This window comes from Macrobrachium rosenbergii, chromosome 7 (assembly GCF_040412425.1).
Source record: "Macrobrachium rosenbergii isolate ZJJX-2024 chromosome 7, ASM4041242v1, whole genome shotgun sequence".
NCBI lineage: Eukaryota > Metazoa > Arthropoda > Malacostraca > Decapoda > Palaemonidae > Macrobrachium > Macrobrachium rosenbergii.
In genome coordinates, this window is record NC_089747.1 from 57122205 (window position 1) to 57131240 (window position 9036).

Here is a 9036-nt window from a genome sequence, read left to right on the forward strand (position 1 = left end):
TATATATATATATATATATATATATATATTATATTATATTATATTATAATTATATATATATATAATAATTAGCAAAATTTGCTCCCAAATTGCTCCCTTTTCGGTCCCTGTCTGCCGCTCTATCGATAGATATATCTGTCTATCATCAACATGCATGCCTACCTATCTATCAGCCCGAGCTGGACAATTGAGTAGCACAGTTAGAAGGCAAGGGATTAAGAGATTTTGGGCCACTCCTGTTGTTAAGTAGCTAATTCCTTATTCGAGGCAAAAGTGAATCTGTCTGGCCGACTGTTTCCAGGCAACCCCCCCAGCCTGCAGGCACAGCTGAAATGACTCAGCTCCCTATCAAAGAACTGGCCCCTTGCCCCTGGCAGATGGCATAAAAGGACAGACGGACAAGGGCCCACTCTCAGAGACTCGCGGGACGACATGGCGTAGAGACACGACGAACACACTCACCACCAACCCCACGAGGAGGACCATGCCTCTCGCAGAATGACGCAATTAGCTCATCCATTCTCCCTCTAACCACGTGGCCCCTCAAAGTATACTTTTACCTTCGTGCACTTCGACTGCCAACCACGTGTTCCCTTCGCTGCTAGCCTGATCCTAACACGAGAGCCACCCCACTCCATTACCTGGCGCTTCGTGAAGTCACCCACGTGTTGCCCGCGCAGTTGGCGCCCCTACATCTTACCACGTGGAAGATCATTGCCTTCGCCCTTGTGAATCGGGAGTCAACCACGTGCCACCTTCTTCACTGGAACCACTTCTCTCTTACGGTCAAGTGCTCTGTAAAGACGTCCTTTCAGTCACGCTTTGTTCTCGTAGAATTTACTTAATTTGAGTGCCAGTAGTCACTGAATCTTTTAGTCAATTCCACCTGTGCAATTCGAGTGTCTGCTGTCAGTGCTAATCCATTATTAACTCGTCGAGGTCCTATTGGCACCCTCAGTGCAGCTTAGAATTCATTATCCTCTTGTCTATTTCCATTACTGGCGTATAATCTGTGTATCTCTCATTTCAGAGGGATCCTATATCGTGGAATCTTCTCGGACTGTGCCTGGAATCCCCAGTTTCATTCATGTGAATCCCTTATCAATAATTTAATTATATATATAATGTCTTTTATATAAATATATATTTTAGTTTATATATTTCCCTTCAGAAAAAGATACACTCATATGAAATTCCTCCTTTCTCTTGCTTTATCACTAGGTTAGAATATAAATTATCTGTAAATGTTGCTACCTGTCTCATAGAAATATCTCAAAACCAGATTGTCCAGTAAAAACATAAAAATCCACATACATATCGTCCACTCTATATATCAAATACCTAGGGAATATATATATACAAATCTTTTAGTCCTCCGCAAATGGATTATTTTTGTTTATCATATAGATCCTTATTTTTGAGATATCCAATTTATTGCTTATCGGATGTTGGTAATCATCTCTTATTTTTCAGAGTATACATATATATATATATATATATATATATATATATATATATATATATATATATATATATATATATATATATATATAATATGTAATATATATTTATATATATATAATATATAATATATATTTATATATATATATATATATATATATATATATATATATATATATATATATATATATATGATGTATGTGTGTGTATATGATTTTTATTTCCAATCGCTGAAGTATAAAATTCAATTTTTCACAGTATAGAAAAGATTGTTGATAACTGTATATAGCGTAATCTAGCGTATATAATAAATAGGTCAAGTGTTTTCCACAACTGTTTAGATAGAGAGAGAGAGAGAGAGAGAGAGAGAGAGAGAGAGAGAGAGAGAGAGAGAGAGACCTATATGCAAAGTTGATATCCCCTGAAATTCCATGTTAAGACATTTTTATCACAACCCTCAAAACTTGGCAGACATTGTTTGGAAATTCGAAAATGTTTTGCCCTTCAAGGATAAGAGTTCAGGAACTATAAAGTGATAAATGATTTATTTCCTTGGAACCCCTTTGCATGGACTCAAGAAACCATTGAGCCATCAAAGAGGTATTTAAAAGTCATGGAGATATATATATATATATAGCGGTAAATGTAATCATATATATAAACGTCCTTTAATATTCAATTTGCTCTATCGAAATAATATATTTTATATATATAGCGAAGGGGAATTTTTAGTTGATAATAAGTTATATCCCATATACAACCACATATACAAGAATTCAGGAATATACAGTGGACGATATTAATTTTCCAGATTTGTGTAGATATTTTTCTTTATATTATTGTCGAACTCAGGTGTTTGTATTTAAACGATATTTTCATTTCATGTCTCTTTGCTCATTATTCTCGCTTCTGTTATTTTGACTTAATTTATTCACATGTCCGATTCTCCACAATCAGTAAGTTACAAACGTTGTTAAATGTTGGCTCTTTATATTTTGAAACAGGTATTGTTTACAGAAGGGGACTTTTTAGTTGATAATAAGTTTGTCATCCCGTAGGCTCGAAAGGTTTATAAGAACTCAGGACTACAGTAAATACATTTTTCGACGGGAAAAAGACTTTCATTACTTTGTGAAAAACAAATTTTTCGATGAACTCAGGTATTTGATTATTAGAGACGATATCCACCCACTTATGCCATGTAATATGATGCGGATGTCTTAAAGTGATTATGACTTTTAATCACATCACCGTGTTATACAATCACTATAGTAGTTCCAACATTAAAATAAATTATCTTCGGAAATAATATATTTTAATATGTTACCGACCTGTTGATCCAATCCGTCCCTGGCCTCGAACCTAGCGAAGGACAAGAACTCATGATGCTGTATATTTAACCCTCAGGGTGAGATAAGTAAGAACATTTTAATTTTATATATCTTATAATGTATAACTTATTATTTTCTTTAATTAATTTGCTAAATCTTAATTTTTTCAGATATTTTATACAACCATGAGATTAACAAGGAACAGAGTAAAAGCACAATGTATCAAAACAATAAAAATGGTGCTGAAACCTCAAGATTGTTATCAGCTGAATTTAACATACATAGTGAAGCCGAATATCATCTGATGATTAGAAAATGAATCCACAGGAAGTGTTAATGAGAGGTTCAAAGACCCTGTGGCCAGTTGTTGCAACATGCTTGGAAAAGTCCAATGAACTACAAGAATCGTTGCTGCGTTCTCCCAAAAAAATCCAGTTTCTTTCTTTAGAAATAAGAATTAGTGATAGGAGTGTTCAAGAATGTTGAAAAGCCTAAAGATGAGAACTGGTATATTGACATGTGTACAAAGTTTATTGATAGAATCAAGATAGATGATTATGTACTAAAATGTTTAATCAAGGTTTTAACCTTCCTTGACAAGATATGGTGGCATGGTTAAAATTTTGTCTTCGTTAATATTCATAAAACATCTTGTAATTGTATTACTGCAATGATAATTGCTCATGTCATCTTGAAAAGAATAGCTCTTACCAGGAGTAACAGTTTATTGCCATTTTCTTCCATGGGATTAATAATGCAAATATTCTTTTTAAAGTCTGTGGAATCAAGAAAATTATTTGGCATGCTACTAACAGAATTTTCTCAGGAGTTGAAAATCAAAATGATATTTATCCTCAACAGGATGGAGCACCGACATTTGGGATAATTAGGAAATGGTTAAATAAATTTTTAAGGTAGATCGATAGACTGAAGAGTTATTGAATAAAGATTAAGAACTAACACCACCGGACTTTTTTTTTGTAGGGTCTTTTAAAGAAGGTTTACAATAATTCCAGGTGAAAGAAGCATATTACAGATAAAGCTATCATTGAAGTTCAAAAGTTTGTAAAAGTGTTGCTGGTAGAATCAATGTATGGATCATGAAGATATTTACATCAAATAAAAGACATACTAAAACATACTTTTGTAACTTTTTATTTTTTTTTTTAAATTTGGTTTGATTTCATTTGTACACACAAATTATTAAACCGAATAAGCATTATATTAATTTTGTTAATATATTATATTAATCTATTAACCTGTAATACATTCATGTTCGAAAAAATAAAGGATAATCAAAAAGGCTTTAATTTGTTCCACTTAAACAAAGGGCGTTATTATATATATATATATATATATATATATATATATATATATATATATATATATATATATATATATATTATATATATATATATATATATATATATATATATATATATATATATATATATATATATATATATATATATATACTATATATGTGTGTATATATTAAATATGAACACAAAAATCAGGAGGTATATACGCCTCCAAAACTTCCAGGATTTAAACTCTATTACTGGGTTAACTTTTTTTTCTCTCTTCTATAAAATCTAATTACACCTTTCATGAGAGGATGAATTTCACCTTTTATGTAATTCTATTCATGAAATATCTGGCCTTTACAGGAAGAAGATCACATTCCTCAGCTTATTTATGGAACTTTTCAGTTTCTTACAGTATTGAAAGATTTTTCTTCAGATTTAGAAAGTACCTATTTCAGATAGGTGTTTAATTTGGTTAAGATTTTGTATGATTTATATTTATTTACTTATGTGCGTATTTATTTATTTGTTTTTATTTGTTTAACATAAATGGTGACCTTTCTTATCCATGAAATCTCGTTCTTCTCGTGCAAAATCTTTTGGTTTGTTGCTGTGAACTTCCGTGACGCCTTCTCGTTTCATTCGGAAATAGGGATTTCTAATGCTTTTCGATTGAGTATAGTTTGTGTCTGTCTTTTTTTAAATGGCAGAGACCCATAAAAAGTAATAAAAGGAACAAAAAAGGGAAGGTTTTGAAAGTAACTTTGGGATTAAATTACTATCCTCCCTAATTGCAATTTCTGAAGGTGGCATAAGAATCAAAGAGTATTTCATGAGGTAAAGTCAGTTTGTCATAGCCCTCTGTTCCTTACATCTATCAGTGAAATCAAAGAAAAATCCGAAAATAAACAATGTTAAACACCAACTCTGTTTCTGTGTTTCCCTATATATATATATATATATATATATATATATATATATTATATTATATATATATATATATATATTAATATATATTATATTAATACTTTAATTTCGTCAGAAATGATAATAGTTACTCCAGGAGCCACCAGATGACAGCTTACTTACATTATGAAAATGACAAAGAAAGGGTCTCTTTGCACAACATTTGAACACACACACACACACAGAGAGAGAGAGAGAGAGAGAGAGAGAGAGAGAGAGAGAGAGAGAGAGAGAGAGAGAGAGAGAGAGAGAGAGAGTAAATTAAAGATTTGAAAATAATGTAAGTGTCACATGTAGATGCATTGTACCTATCATTTTATTGCCTGCTTCACAGAATATGTTATATACTTAGCATGTATGTAAATACACAATGCAATACGATGATATCTCTGTAAAGCCCGAAATACAGCAAGCCCCTTTCGATAAAACATTAGGTAAAGTTAGTCTTAATCTCCAGTTCTTTTTATTCCTGTCCGAAGTTTGCCGGAAGGAACTTCAGAAACTGAATCACAGGAGAAAGATTTAACTCCTCCATGACGAGTTTTAATAAGATTATGCTCATTCTCCACTCTCCTTTTATTCCTTGGGGGATATTTTTTTTAAAGAATTGTGCCATACTGTTTTCATAAAATTTTGCTAAACGTCATATTTAGTAAGTTTATAAATCTCTTTTTCCCGATTCTCTTAAAAGTGTTTAGATTACCAGTTCGATCTCACACTCACATAGGAGGTTACGGGTAATACTATATGTAATAACAGTTGTGATTTATCAAACCGTGTTAATGTAGGATTTATTTCTAAGGTTTTTTAAACAATAGACATCATACACCACCCTGTAGCTCTAATTTCAAATTTAAAAGGATTTTAGTATTTAATTTCCATGTCTTTAAGCTGTCGAATGGGATGAAAATTTGAGAGTAACCGGATTATATATATGAAGAACAGGATCTCACTGCGAACTTTCAATTAAAAATTATTTCGAGACATAATAAAGGACCTTTGAGACTAACAACAAGGGAAGAGTGGGGAAGGAAGTTTATACCCTTCGAGTAAAAACAGATAATATAAAGAAGATAAGAACAGATTTTGAGGGAAAAAACACCAACCAATGAAGATGAGGGAAAAACATTTTTTTATTTATACCGAAATGAAACTGCCATGGTTGCTGCATGCATGGGTTATTCGGAAAAAGCTGAAAGGTTATGAAAGGATATTAAAGAGTGAAAATGGTGCAACGGACTGACAATCAAAAGGCTAATTCTAATCGAAGGTTGCAGAGAGTGAAAGTCAGTACAGCAAGAAAACAGAATCTCAGCTTGAACTTTGCACAAGAATTTATATTGCCAAAGTTTAACAGGGTTTTATTTGAGCTGAAAGAGTCCAAGTAAGATTTACAAAGCAGTTGGCTCTAAAATGAGTCCAAGTGGCCAGTAAAGTTTATTTTCTTTAAACAAAATTGAAATTAATAAATATTTTTTTTCTTTATGTATATATATATATATATATATATTATATTATATATATATATATATATATATATATATATATATATATATATATATATATATATATATATATATATACTACTAACTGACCAACAGAGCGATGCCTGGAAAAACTCTGAATGACAGTCTGTTGGTAGGGGAGGGAAGAGGGGGGGAGGAGGGAGAAGGGAGAGGGGAAGGGGAAAGGGAGGGAAGGAGGAAGGAAAAGGTGGAGGGAAAAAAAGGGAAGATGGAAGGGGAAGGGGGATTTGGGAGAGTGAGGGGAAGATAGAGGGAGAGGGGAAGTTACTTTCATTTATTATTAGTGAATATAAAGCATCTCCACTGAACAAAAACAATAAATAAAAAATATTGCATTTCTAGACTCGTACTTAGCTGTGTCTGTGTTTGTGTGTATTTGATTGGGGAGAATAGACTGACCTTTTATCGATTGCGTGAAATGCACTGCATGGCAAAACGGAGGAGAACCATGCAAGGATCTGTCCTCAGCAAATTGTACAACTTCATAATGTCTTCAGTGGACGTACGTGAATGATATACTGGTAACTCGCTACCATATGAAACTTCAAAAACTCAAGGAAGAAATGCAAGTGTGATTATTAGGCCTAGTATTTGAAATTGAAATGGTGGACTTGTTTTGATAGTGTGTGATCACCTAAGAGTTTATGTTATTTTCTGTTTGTGTTTATGTTGATGGTCCGACTGACAGTTCTTTTTTCATGTGGATGCGTTCATCCATCAAACAGTCATGGGGAGGGTTGCCAGATGAACACAACAGCTTATGGCCAAAATTTAAAGAAAATATGGCCAAAAATGGCCAATTTGGAAAAGTATTTGTGCAAAAATATGACCAAAGATATAAAATGATTGAGTTGTGTGAATTAACATACCAGCAGTTAATTGTGAATAAATTATTGTCGGGAATTTTTCTCGATATTTATTGAGTGGACTGTACATTTAAGAGTTCAAGGTCCGATGTTATGGGCTAAGATGCACAGTCCTTACAACATGACAATCAATCCAGAATCATAGGGTAGGATGACACACAAACAGGTTAGAATTTTACTATTTTATTACAAAAAATTGAGTTTGCAATTGCCCTAGCTGCGCACATGGTGTCAAACTAATTCAACCTGGCGACAGCTATATACTAACAAAGGATGGACCTCGTTGTCCCAAGAAACATATGCACTGAAAAAATATAGGAAACTGACAAAGTTACTTCAGAATTGCACCTCACACAACTTAACACAACCTACATTACTCACAATGACTAATTATGGCATGAAAAGTTAAATTCACAGAAAAAAAACTTATGAAGGTTTCTGGATGTGAGTGGGTCATGTTAAAACTAAAAAAAAATGCTTAAATCAAAACACCGACTTCACAATAGGCACAGAACAACTCTCAACAGTAACAGGGGGTTCTAGACATGATCAGTGTCTCTATACAATAAATGATGACAAAGATATCAACTGATATACTGAAGTGATTGGACTTAGCCATGGATCACAACCGGCTTCCTCTAAAGCTCTTACTTTATATGTGCATTGTATGCGTTCTGGGGGAGAAGTGGGCGCATATGGCATCTCTTGATATTTTATAGCCCGCTTGGAGCTTTGTTCTCAAAATTCGAATATTTGCAACTGCAAAAACAATTATTCCTTCGGAATTGCGACCATAGAAGTTGCCCTAAATTAACAGTGCAGCCACCAGTGCACATTACAGTATTTTACATTACACAAAGAATATATCACCTAAAATATCAAATGAAAGCTTTGCATTTCACCACGTCATTCTCCTTGAGCATATGTAGATTGTATGTTCGATTGCACGACAAAACAAGCATGTATTTGTTCAGCTATTGCATTCGAGAGCCACAATGTATAAAGGCTATTTAAGATGACTAGACTGGAAGTTTTATGACAGAAAAAATCCAGCTGTAAATTTTTGTCGACAATTATGCCTACACATTCAATGACATGTCATCAAAAATACTGTAATTAAACTTGAAATACTTACAGGAAAACACAGCTGTTAAATTAACAGCACTTCCTCAAGATATTGAAAGTCTTGTTCTTCTTCTGCATTCGAGTCATGAAGGGTTTTGCTGTTGTGCATTTGTAGCATTTCGGGAGTACATTTGCATAGCTGGCCAAGCTGGTTTTTCATGGCCACAGAGTTCAAAAAAATAGCCAAACTCATAAAATCTTGGCCATGAAATGGCCAATCTGGTAACCCTTTTCGTGGTTGAACTGACAATTAAACCTTATCATGAATACCCAACTTAGTAAAGTGTTGTTGCCAAACTGCCTGATAATTATTGTTATTCCAACCACCATTTTAACCAACTTTATAATGAAATACGCCATCATGATGTTACGAAGTAGTTGTTATAACGAATTCCGAAGTTAAAAACGAAGAGGAAACGATTGAATTAATGAGGAAATTCACATTTGAACGAAT